Raw genomic sequence first — 10,000 nt, forward strand, 5'->3', positions numbered from 1 at the left:
ACTGTGGTTAACACTATTACTGTAGGCATCTTCGATCTACGTAATAATCAGATAATAACGTTCGCGGCGGCCATTTTGTTGATATAGAAAATGCATAGGTGGGTCTATTTTAATGCAGCTGTCAATTGACAAGCGCGACAGCGCCGGTATGATCGCTGTAGGCTATTTATTTATTTGTACAAAATTTAACGTGATGGTAGGCCTAGGCTACAGGCCGTTCTAGCAACAGCAGAGCCCTAGAGTCACCCAGTGTCAGAAACATACCTGTCAACTTTTTTCCAGCTGTCTTCCTTGTTTTAATATTTTCCCGTAAATTATCCCATATTTTATTACTTTCATAACATTAGCCCCATCGGACTTGGCCGTCTCTGTACTGTTGTCCTGTACCCCCTGCCCTTCCAGCGAAAATGTTTTTAAAGCATCGTTTTGCTTGCCTGAAGGCGACCTTAGAGTGATCAGAACAGTGTGGGAGAGAGCACTATTTGACGCCAATCTTTCAAGCAAAGTCTCATTAGACCTAGCTTCACACCTCCTTTAATTAGTGCAGCAGTTTTGTAGTAGGCCTACGAATTCTTGATCTCAGCAGAGGGATATCAACAGAAAAACGAATGTTGAAATTTCCCTGTATTTTGGGTGAGTAACCCGGAAAATCTCCCTTATTTTTGTTGCTCAATGTTGACAGTTGTCAGAAAATGGGAAGAGAATGAGACCAGAGAATGTCTAATAAGGGGAGAACTGCCACTCTCTGAAAACTTCCGGTTTCTGAACTGGTTGCAGTTCCTGCTGTGGTTCCACATGAGGGCGCTCGTCCACGAGTGCAGAATGCATGGAGGTCTATGGAGCTGTACCCCTCAAAATCCACTTTTCTTGGGATATAATTTTTTTTTCAAGTAATTTGAGTATTGTATTCGAAAGGGGAGGCAAAGTAAATACACTTGGTGGAGTATTATATTTTTTAAAGTCACTTAATTGTTCTAAAAAGCCTTTAAAATGTGTCAATGACATTCATTAGCACAATGCTAGCGTGTTATGTGCAACAACGACCCAACCTGTAAGAAATCAAAAGGACATAAGTACTCGTTCATTCAACTTTTGACCTATAACCCATGTTGAAGTTATACAAACTACAATCAAATCTGAGATTTGTCAACGACAATCAGGTGAAAGAGACACATTTAGCCGTCTAGCTCCATTGACTCCCATTCATTCTGCACTCATGGCGATCGCCCCCAGTGGAACTCTGGTGGAACTGCATCCAAAATTCGGTACAATGGGACTTAATAAGGAGTGGCAAGGCTCTCCGTAGACGGGCTCTGATGAGACTGAGAAATAGTCAGCGCAGGAGAGACTTGTGGCTAAATGTGGATAAATAGCCTAGGCTAAACTTACAGCCAACTCCTCACATCCATCGCCATTATTATATTTGTATTAATACTATACTAAATTGTCCTCTGTGGGCTTAAGTTAAATAAGTTTTAGATAGTGCAGACAGCCCCTATGCAATGCGGAGACATCAGCAGTAGCCTGATGTAGTCGCCTACCGTAGATTACCTACGGACATATTGCATTTGCATAGATAGCATTGCTAGGTAGGCAATGTTAGCCAACGTTTACAGTAGCCTATAGGCTAATATATTTATTCATGATGCGCCCTTCTCAGCTCGTCTTAGCGGCACGGCAAGTGGCAAATAGTAGGAACAAACTCAGCGGAGAAAGATATCAGTAGATACTTCCGATTTGTATAGTGTTTTGTTCACTTGGATTTTGGAAATGTTACAGAGAAATATGTTAGCCCTTCTGCCTCCAGACCATATAGTTGCATCATAGGTCCTCTTGTATCAGACAAAAACAATGACTGGCTAACCACTTTAAACTACTTTAGCAAAGCCCTTGGCTGCATGTTGTGAGCAACAGGCAAACGCAAGATACAATTGCAGTCCAATGATATGCAACTTTATTCTCTGCGATCATGGCAATGTTAGACGATGTCGTTGGTGGAACAAATATAATAGACAGGTGATATTTTTGAGATATGTGCTTCCTAGAGGCATTTTTTAGTAAAAGTTGGGAACAGGACTTTTTAACATAATTAAGGTGTGCTGAATCCAACTAGCCCTGTTCCCAAGCTGAATTTTGAGTTTATGACTATCAAATTAGCATAAACAAAATGGTTGCCAAAATGGCGATTTTGGGCACTTTCATTGGGCGGATGTCATTATACCATGTACATTCATTCTAATCTAGTATTATGCCTATGTTAATTACCTGAAAAAATTACCTGAAAAATGTAATTGTTAAAATTTTATAACTGAGCAGGCACACGGCATTTGACGAATGAGACTTATGTTTTTTGAGGGTCAAGAAAGATGTGTAGTGATGAAATGTAAAGTTTAGAATTGTGGCCTACTGGTTAGGTCTTCAGGCTTGAAACCAAAGGGTTGCCGGTTCGATCCCCGACCAGTAGGAAAAATGTGGGTGGTGGAAAGGTTGAGCACTAGTCTCCCATGCCCACATCCACGGCTGAAGTGCCCTTGAGCAAGGCACCTAACCCCTCACTGCTCCCCGAGCATCACTGTAGCAAGGCAGCTCACTGCTCCAGTTTAATGTGTGACCTGTGTGTTCACTAATTCACGGATGGGATACATGCAGAGACCAAATTCCTTGTATACCCAAGTATACTTGGCCATAAAACCTGATTTACATTACATTTACATAATTGAAGCGAATTGGGTTGGTAATGTAGGTAGTCTCGGAGTAAGTTACACAGGCCTTTACCCATTTCGGTAACACTTCACGGTAAGGGTACATTAATTATTTATGTATTACTTCATTCATTAATATCTAATTAATCATCAGGAATTTACTGAGTTCATAGTTTGTCATTTGTGACCTCATACATGAACACATTACTAAATTATTAGGTACGGTGGGCACATTATTATGAATTATGATGTATTAACCATGATCATGACTTTATTTTTCTGCCAAAAATGTGGTCATCACTGCTCAAATTCTGATTTGAACACAACTTTGGAGTTCTCTAAACACATGTCATTATTCACTACTTTATTTGAGGGGCCACAGACATGATGAATCAGGGCTCTACAGTGCGCCCATTTCACTCGCGAGTAAAAATGATGCCGTGCGAGTGCAACAAAATATTTAGGCGCACTGGTGCGAATGACTTCTAACCATGTCAATGTTTGTCTACAAAATACACCGCAACATCCGAGAAGCATTACTGGTGCAGACCATAGAATCACGTCGCGAATGCAGCATAAAAACTACACCTCCCATCAACGCGTTAGCAGTTTCGCGGCGTTGTGACCTCGCTAGTAGTCGCTATCAAATCCAAGAGTCGCAGAAAAGCGGGAAAGTTAGACCAGCCAAGATGCAAAGATTGAAGAAATTAGTTCTTCTATCCACCGAATTCATTGGATATAGGAGGAACAGAATGAGATTCTGAGAATGCAGCGAGAGAAGGAAAGGTAACCTAACATGCCTTTTAAGCCCAGTTGACGTATTGGCTGCAATATGCAAAATATAGCTGTAGCGAACCGGGACAAAAGTAGCCTCCTGTAATACTCCCATTTTATTCAAAGGTAGAACGCTACTGACAACTCCAGGCTTCCACGCATGCTTGTTTGTTTACACTGAGTGTGTGTAAGTGCAAAACGAAAGTAGGCCTAACGTTTGCCTACTGCCCCCATTAATGCAGATATTTAAAATAAAAACTGAAAGTATAAAACATATATCCTTGATTAGCCTATGTTGCGTTTTGTGGAAGAGAAAATGGACTGTTTTAGTAGTAGTATTAGGCAGTATGCAGTCAGATAGGTCACCATGGGCATATTTGGATTAGCTACAGATGGATTCACAAATAAATAAATTAGCCTACATTTGGCAGGATACTTGATATACAGGCTAAATGCAAATATGGCAATGTATTATATTATTTTACATTAACAAAATGTAGGAAAATAGAACAGACTGAAAATAAAGTAGGCACTGATCTTTAAAATCCTGTTTCCTGTAGCCTAAATGTTGTCAGTCATTCTTAATATTCGCAATTGGTGCACTGGCATGTTTAACTGTTAGCTGCAGTATAATGTTAGATTATGTGTAAGTTAAGTACAGAACTGACTGTGCGCCCAAATTTTTGACTTGGGCGCACAAATTTTTTAACTTGGGCGCACAAGTGCTCCTGGAAAAAAAATGTTAGTGTAGAGCCCTGTGAATGCATGAGCAATTATCCTAAAATTCATGTAATCATGATGATCATGCTTAAGAAATCATAAATCATAATGATATAGCCTACCCATCACACCTAATGCTTTAGTTGATGTGTTGTTCATACATGAGGTCATCATGAATGAGAGTATATGAATTCATGTCAATTCCTGATGATTCATAGGCTATAAAGGAATGAAGTAATGCATAAATCATGAATTAATTCATGCATGAATTAATGATAATTCATGTACCTTTACCATAAAGTGTTACCCATATTTCTTCATAACATTTGTGTTCTACTTTAGATTACTTATATTGACGAGATGAAGCCGTAGGCTACTGTGCTCTGCTCAGCTCAAATCTACGCGCTACAGGCGATTGTCACATAGAATAGTCTATAGAACTGGAATGTCATATTAACAATATGGCCGCAACAGTGTTTGCGAATAAGCCCTATTGTTACTGTTCAAACCATAGACATAATATACATAGACGCTGCATTGGCTGCTGGAAACGAGAAATGCGGCCGCCATCTTGGACCGGTCATACTCCTCGTTGTGTTGCATAGATATATATACTGACTAGATGTCGCCTTGACTACTGCTGTTCATTGGAACGAATGCGTCAATCGAGACGCCATCTTGCCGCGGTGGCCCACTCCTCTATAATGCATTAACGTCAATCTGAGCAAAGATCTAGCGAAAATAAAATCACCATAAATCGTCAAAATCTCAAGCAATTATCTAGTTTTTTTATGTTGTTCCAACTGACAGGTATGTATTTATGGTCGAGTCTAAAGAAAACTAAGCTTTTGACGATAATTAAGATACATTTTACCCGTCTAGCCCCATAGACTCCTATTCATTCTGCATTAGCTAGCGGCACCCCTAGAGGAACAATGAGTGAACTGCAACCAGGTTCGATACAATGAAAGTAAACAGGCTCTCCATAGACAGGCTCTGGTTGAGGCCACATACCTCTCGTCTCGTTTACTCGTGTAAGTTGTAATCTTACCAGAAGTTGCTGTAGATCTGTAGAACATTTACTTCCGTGCTTTAACGTGGTCTGCTACTTCATCTGCCAGTCGTTACTTTTTTAAATCATGGGCCAATGTTATGGGCAAACGAGATGTAGCTTAATTCACAAATGACAAAGCCATGAGAAAAGTGATTTTCTTACGTTTCAACAACAACGAAACCGAGTTTGCCATCATTGTGAGAAGTTCCCAAATTTGTCGCTAATCGCTAAAAAGGTTTTCTGTCGCTGGGGATGGCCAAGCGATAAGCTAAATAGGTAACACTGACAATGGGAGAACTAGTTTAGAGCTTCAGATCCCCGCTACAAGATGGCGGCGGTGTTGACGCATGCTGAGAAGCCGAAGGCGACATCTAGTCAGTATATATATCTATGGTTGCGTTGCAGCATAAGACCAGAGAATGTCTAATAAGGGGAGAACCTTCACTCTCGGGCAGCTTCGGTGTGGTACTGCATCTAGGGGCCATGGCCGAGTCCAGAATGAATGGAGGCCTATGGAGCTGTACCCTCAAAATCCACTTTTCTCGGGATATCATTTTTTTTTCAAGTAATTTGAATATTGTATTCGAAAGGGGAGGCAAAGACAATACACTTGGTTGAGTATTATATTATATTAAGTCACTTAATTGTTCTAAAAAGCCTTTCAAACGTGTCAATGACGTCATTCATTAGCATGATCATAGCATAGCATAGCATCAATGCTAGCGTGTTATGGGCAACAACTACCCAACCTGTAAGAAAACGAAAGGACAAGACTCCCGGATTATTTCACTTTTGATTAATAATCCATTTCCATTTTGCGAAAAATAAAATAAAATCTGAGGTTTTCAGTTGTTAAATAGGTGAAAACATTAAATGTAGCCATGTAGCTTCATAGGACCCCATGTATTTTGGACTGTACCGATAAGCCATCTAGGTGAACTCTGGTGAACTGCAGCCAAGTTCGATTTGTATGGGATTAATAGAGAGTGGGGAGGCTCTCCGTAGACGGGCTCTGATAAGACACAAGATGCCAGCCCTGTGCAGCATGTTCCTGCTCAAATCGGCGGACCATCCCAAACAGGGCTCGGGGGATTTACTTTTCACAAGTAAGTAATTACCAGAGAGTTGAGAAGGAGCAAGGATCTTTGATGTTACTGTATGAAAATCGTAGCCAGCTATCTAGCTAGGCTATGTTTACTCGGTGTTCACCCGGCTATGAACTGAGACTTGATAAGTCATATTCTATAACACTGACTTAGATTACAACTGACACAAAAAGGCTATTGTAGAAATAAATCATACTAGATTTGGCCGGCGAATTTTACACAAGTGGCACAGACTGTAGCCTATTATTGGGCAATCGCTAGCTGCTACTTGTAGCCTAACCGTGTTGGAAGCAGTAAGTCAGTCGCATCAAAAATAGTAGTGGCACCCAAGTGACACCTTGTGGTTGTTTGTGTCAACTGCAGTTTGTGCCATTTCTGCTGAGAAAATGGGGTGCGTGATTCATGAAGGAACCCGTCCAAACTTTACGGGGACCCACTGTAGCTTCACTATTTCCTGAATAAAGTAACTTTTCAATAGCTTCTTTATTTATCAAGTAGCTTAGCCACACAAGCTACACTTTTCTTGTCATGTGTAATTGGCACAATTTAAAGTAGCTTCCTATTCCTATGAGTCTACTGCTGTGTTTATGTTACTAATACATTTGACTGGGTGGTAGTAATAGTTTTGTGTAGTGTTTTATTCATGGCAGAGTAACTGATAGTTTAGCTCACTACAATTCCCAAGTAGCTTGCCCAACACTGTATTATTCACATGTAATTTACCATAACAAGAATAAGATGCCTCTCAAATTCCTATTCATTTGTTTATTTTATATCTCCCCAGAACAACTGCCTTGCTCAAGGAGACTATGAATGAACTGAACAGTCTCCTCACATCCCTGGAACTGAGGAAGGTGCAGCTCTTCATTGCAGTACTGCAGGGCATCTGCTACACTGTGACTGAATTTTTGGTTTATGAGCTCCACCTTCATCACCTGCATTCGCCACTCTGTGTCCCATTTTCCCATCGTCTGGTTGACTCAGTCCTCTTTCATGGAGTTTACCCAGTTTCACTATGTACTGCTATCTTATTTGCCCACCTGCTGTCTGAAGCACTTTTTTTCTTAGCCAACGTGTACCCAAGCAATTTTAGCAAGGTGGGAACATACAAAATGATGCACCTGTGAAGACACTCACAGATTCTTTACGGATTGCAATCAACGGGGCTGATCTTAGCAGTTTCTAAGAAATTTTATTTAATCTCTTCATTGGGGCTGAAACCTTTCTGTGAACTGTAAATAACAGATGCTGTTGATGAACCCATTGACACTGTACAAGTGACAAGTCACCTTTTTGTCTTGAATTGATGAACTGTTACACTTACTATCCCAAACCAATGTCTGTTTTTTAAGGATCAGAAACAAACCTACAAACTTGCACTTTACAATATTTATGGAACTTGTCTAACAAATGCTGTTGATATTGAACCCAGTTACTCCATTTCCTTTACTTATGCCACACCAATGTCTGTTCATCAAACTTTATTTTTGATGGCACTGAACTGAAAATGTTAATGGATTTTTTTCTGTCAATTTAACTCATTAAAACTTGTATCAAACCAGTTTCTGTCTATGTTGTCAAATATGGATTAGTTATGTTCCCAGTGTTTATATTGGATTATTATATTCTTATTCTGTCAATTTACCCAAGTTTGTCAGTAAACCACATAGGCCTACTTGGAATACCCCTCAGATGTCTGAATGGCACTGATCTCACTTAAATGTTTATGGAACCTTTCTGTGAATAATGCTGTTGATGGAACTTTTCTGTCAACTGTGAACTATATTTAACTCATTAAACTTGTATCAAACTAGTTTTGTCTATGCTGTCAAACATGGATTATGTTCCCAGTTTTGATATCGGACGTCAGGTCACTTTATATCATATATCAGAATATTCTATTACTGTTAAAACCCACTATGAATATTAAAATAAGCTAAATCATGTGTCCTGTATCATAGCTACATGTATGACCTTTGCAGCAAAAAAAAGCGTGTGAGAATCTGTTCGGCATTCAGTGAGATATGATTAATTAAGTGGCGCTGACAGCTCATCGCACCGGCCAAACAGATTACACTGAGTGGAGTGGATGACCCGATTCAAGATGGCGGCTCCACGTCGTCAGCGCTAGTAGGGAGTAGCGGTCGATGCAGCGTCTATGTATATTATGTCTATGGTTCAAACACCATACTGGTGACCACTGGTGAACGCAGGTGAACATGGTGATTTTCTTTGCACAACTCTTCCATTGTGTAACAGAGGGTGCTGCTCAAGAGTGAACTATTGATAGTATACCCACAGTGCCACTCCAATAGAGCTGTGTGTGCCAGCTATGCCCACTACACCAGCTACACCAGCTATGCCCACTACACCAGCTACGCCCACTACACCAGCTATGCCCACTACACCAGCTACACCAACTATGCCCACTACACCAGCTATGCCCACTACACCAGCTACACCTGCTATGCCCACTACACCAGCTACGCCCACTACACCAGCTATGCCCACTACACCAGCTACACCAACTATGCCCACTACACCAGCTATGCCCACTACACCAGCTATGCCACTACACCAGCTACACCAGCTATGCCCACTACACCAGCTACGCCCACTACACCAGTTATGCCCACTACACCAGCTATGCCCACTACACCAGCTACACCAGCTATGCCCACTACACCAGCTACGCCCACTACACCAGCTACGCCCACTACACCAGCTACGCCCGCTATGCCCACTACACCAGCTATGCCCACTACACCAGCTATGCCCATAACACCAGCTACGCCCACTACACCAGCTACACCAGCTATGCCCACTACACCAGCTATGCCCACTACACCAGCTACACCAGCTATGCCCACTACACCAGCTATGCCCACTACACTACAGCAGCTATGCCCACTACACCAGCTATGCCCCATCATGGCTTTGCTGAGGTTGAGTTTCCTCTCTAAACAGCATCACAGTACGGCTGATCAGGATTAATGGAAGCTTAACGGAGCAGCCCTCCCTCTTAAGCGCCTGCAGCATTACACCCAACAGCTAACTAGCGCCTACAGTGCATTACGCCCAACAGCTAACTAGCGCCTGCAGTGCATTACACCCAACAGCTAACTAGCGCCTACAGTGCATTACGCCCAACAGCTAACTAGCGCCTACAGTGCATTACGCCCAACAGCTAACTAGCGCCTACAGTGCATTACACCCATCAGCCCAACGTTCTCCAGCAGTAACTCAGCTACCGCCACAGGCCAACAGCTAACTAGCTTTGAAGGAACACAATCTCCCAAAGTGGAAAATGATTGTGCCAAATCGCTTCATTCCCAATGCCATCATCAACAGAAACTCCCTTCCAGTAAAGAGACACATCTTGTTCATGACTACATGATCTCAGTGAGCCAGCATTATGCAAAGGCATTAGGACTGCTATCTACTGTAGCATGCATTAGGACTGCTATGTAGCATGCATTAGGACTGCCATCTAGCATGCATTAGGACTGCTATCTAGCATAGCATGCATTAGGACCGCTTGTATCTAGCATGCATTAGGACTGCTATCTAGCATGCCTTAGGACTGCTTGTATCTAGCATGCATTAGGACTGCTATCTAGCATGCATTAGGACCGCTATCTAGC

At 41.7% G+C, this 10,000-nt stretch overlaps 1 protein-coding gene across 1 annotated transcript in view; it reads right to left on the reverse strand.

The window, feature by feature from the left end:
- The window catches only part of LOC125295317 (regulator of G-protein signaling 3-like), an 82,727-nt gene that overhangs the window by 23,007 nt on the left and 49,720 nt on the right, over nucleotides 1-10,000 (reverse strand).

Source organism: Alosa alosa, chromosome 5, assembly GCF_017589495.1.
Source record: "Alosa alosa isolate M-15738 ecotype Scorff River chromosome 5, AALO_Geno_1.1, whole genome shotgun sequence".
NCBI classification, from domain to species: domain Eukaryota; kingdom Metazoa; phylum Chordata; class Actinopteri; order Clupeiformes; family Clupeidae; genus Alosa; species Alosa alosa.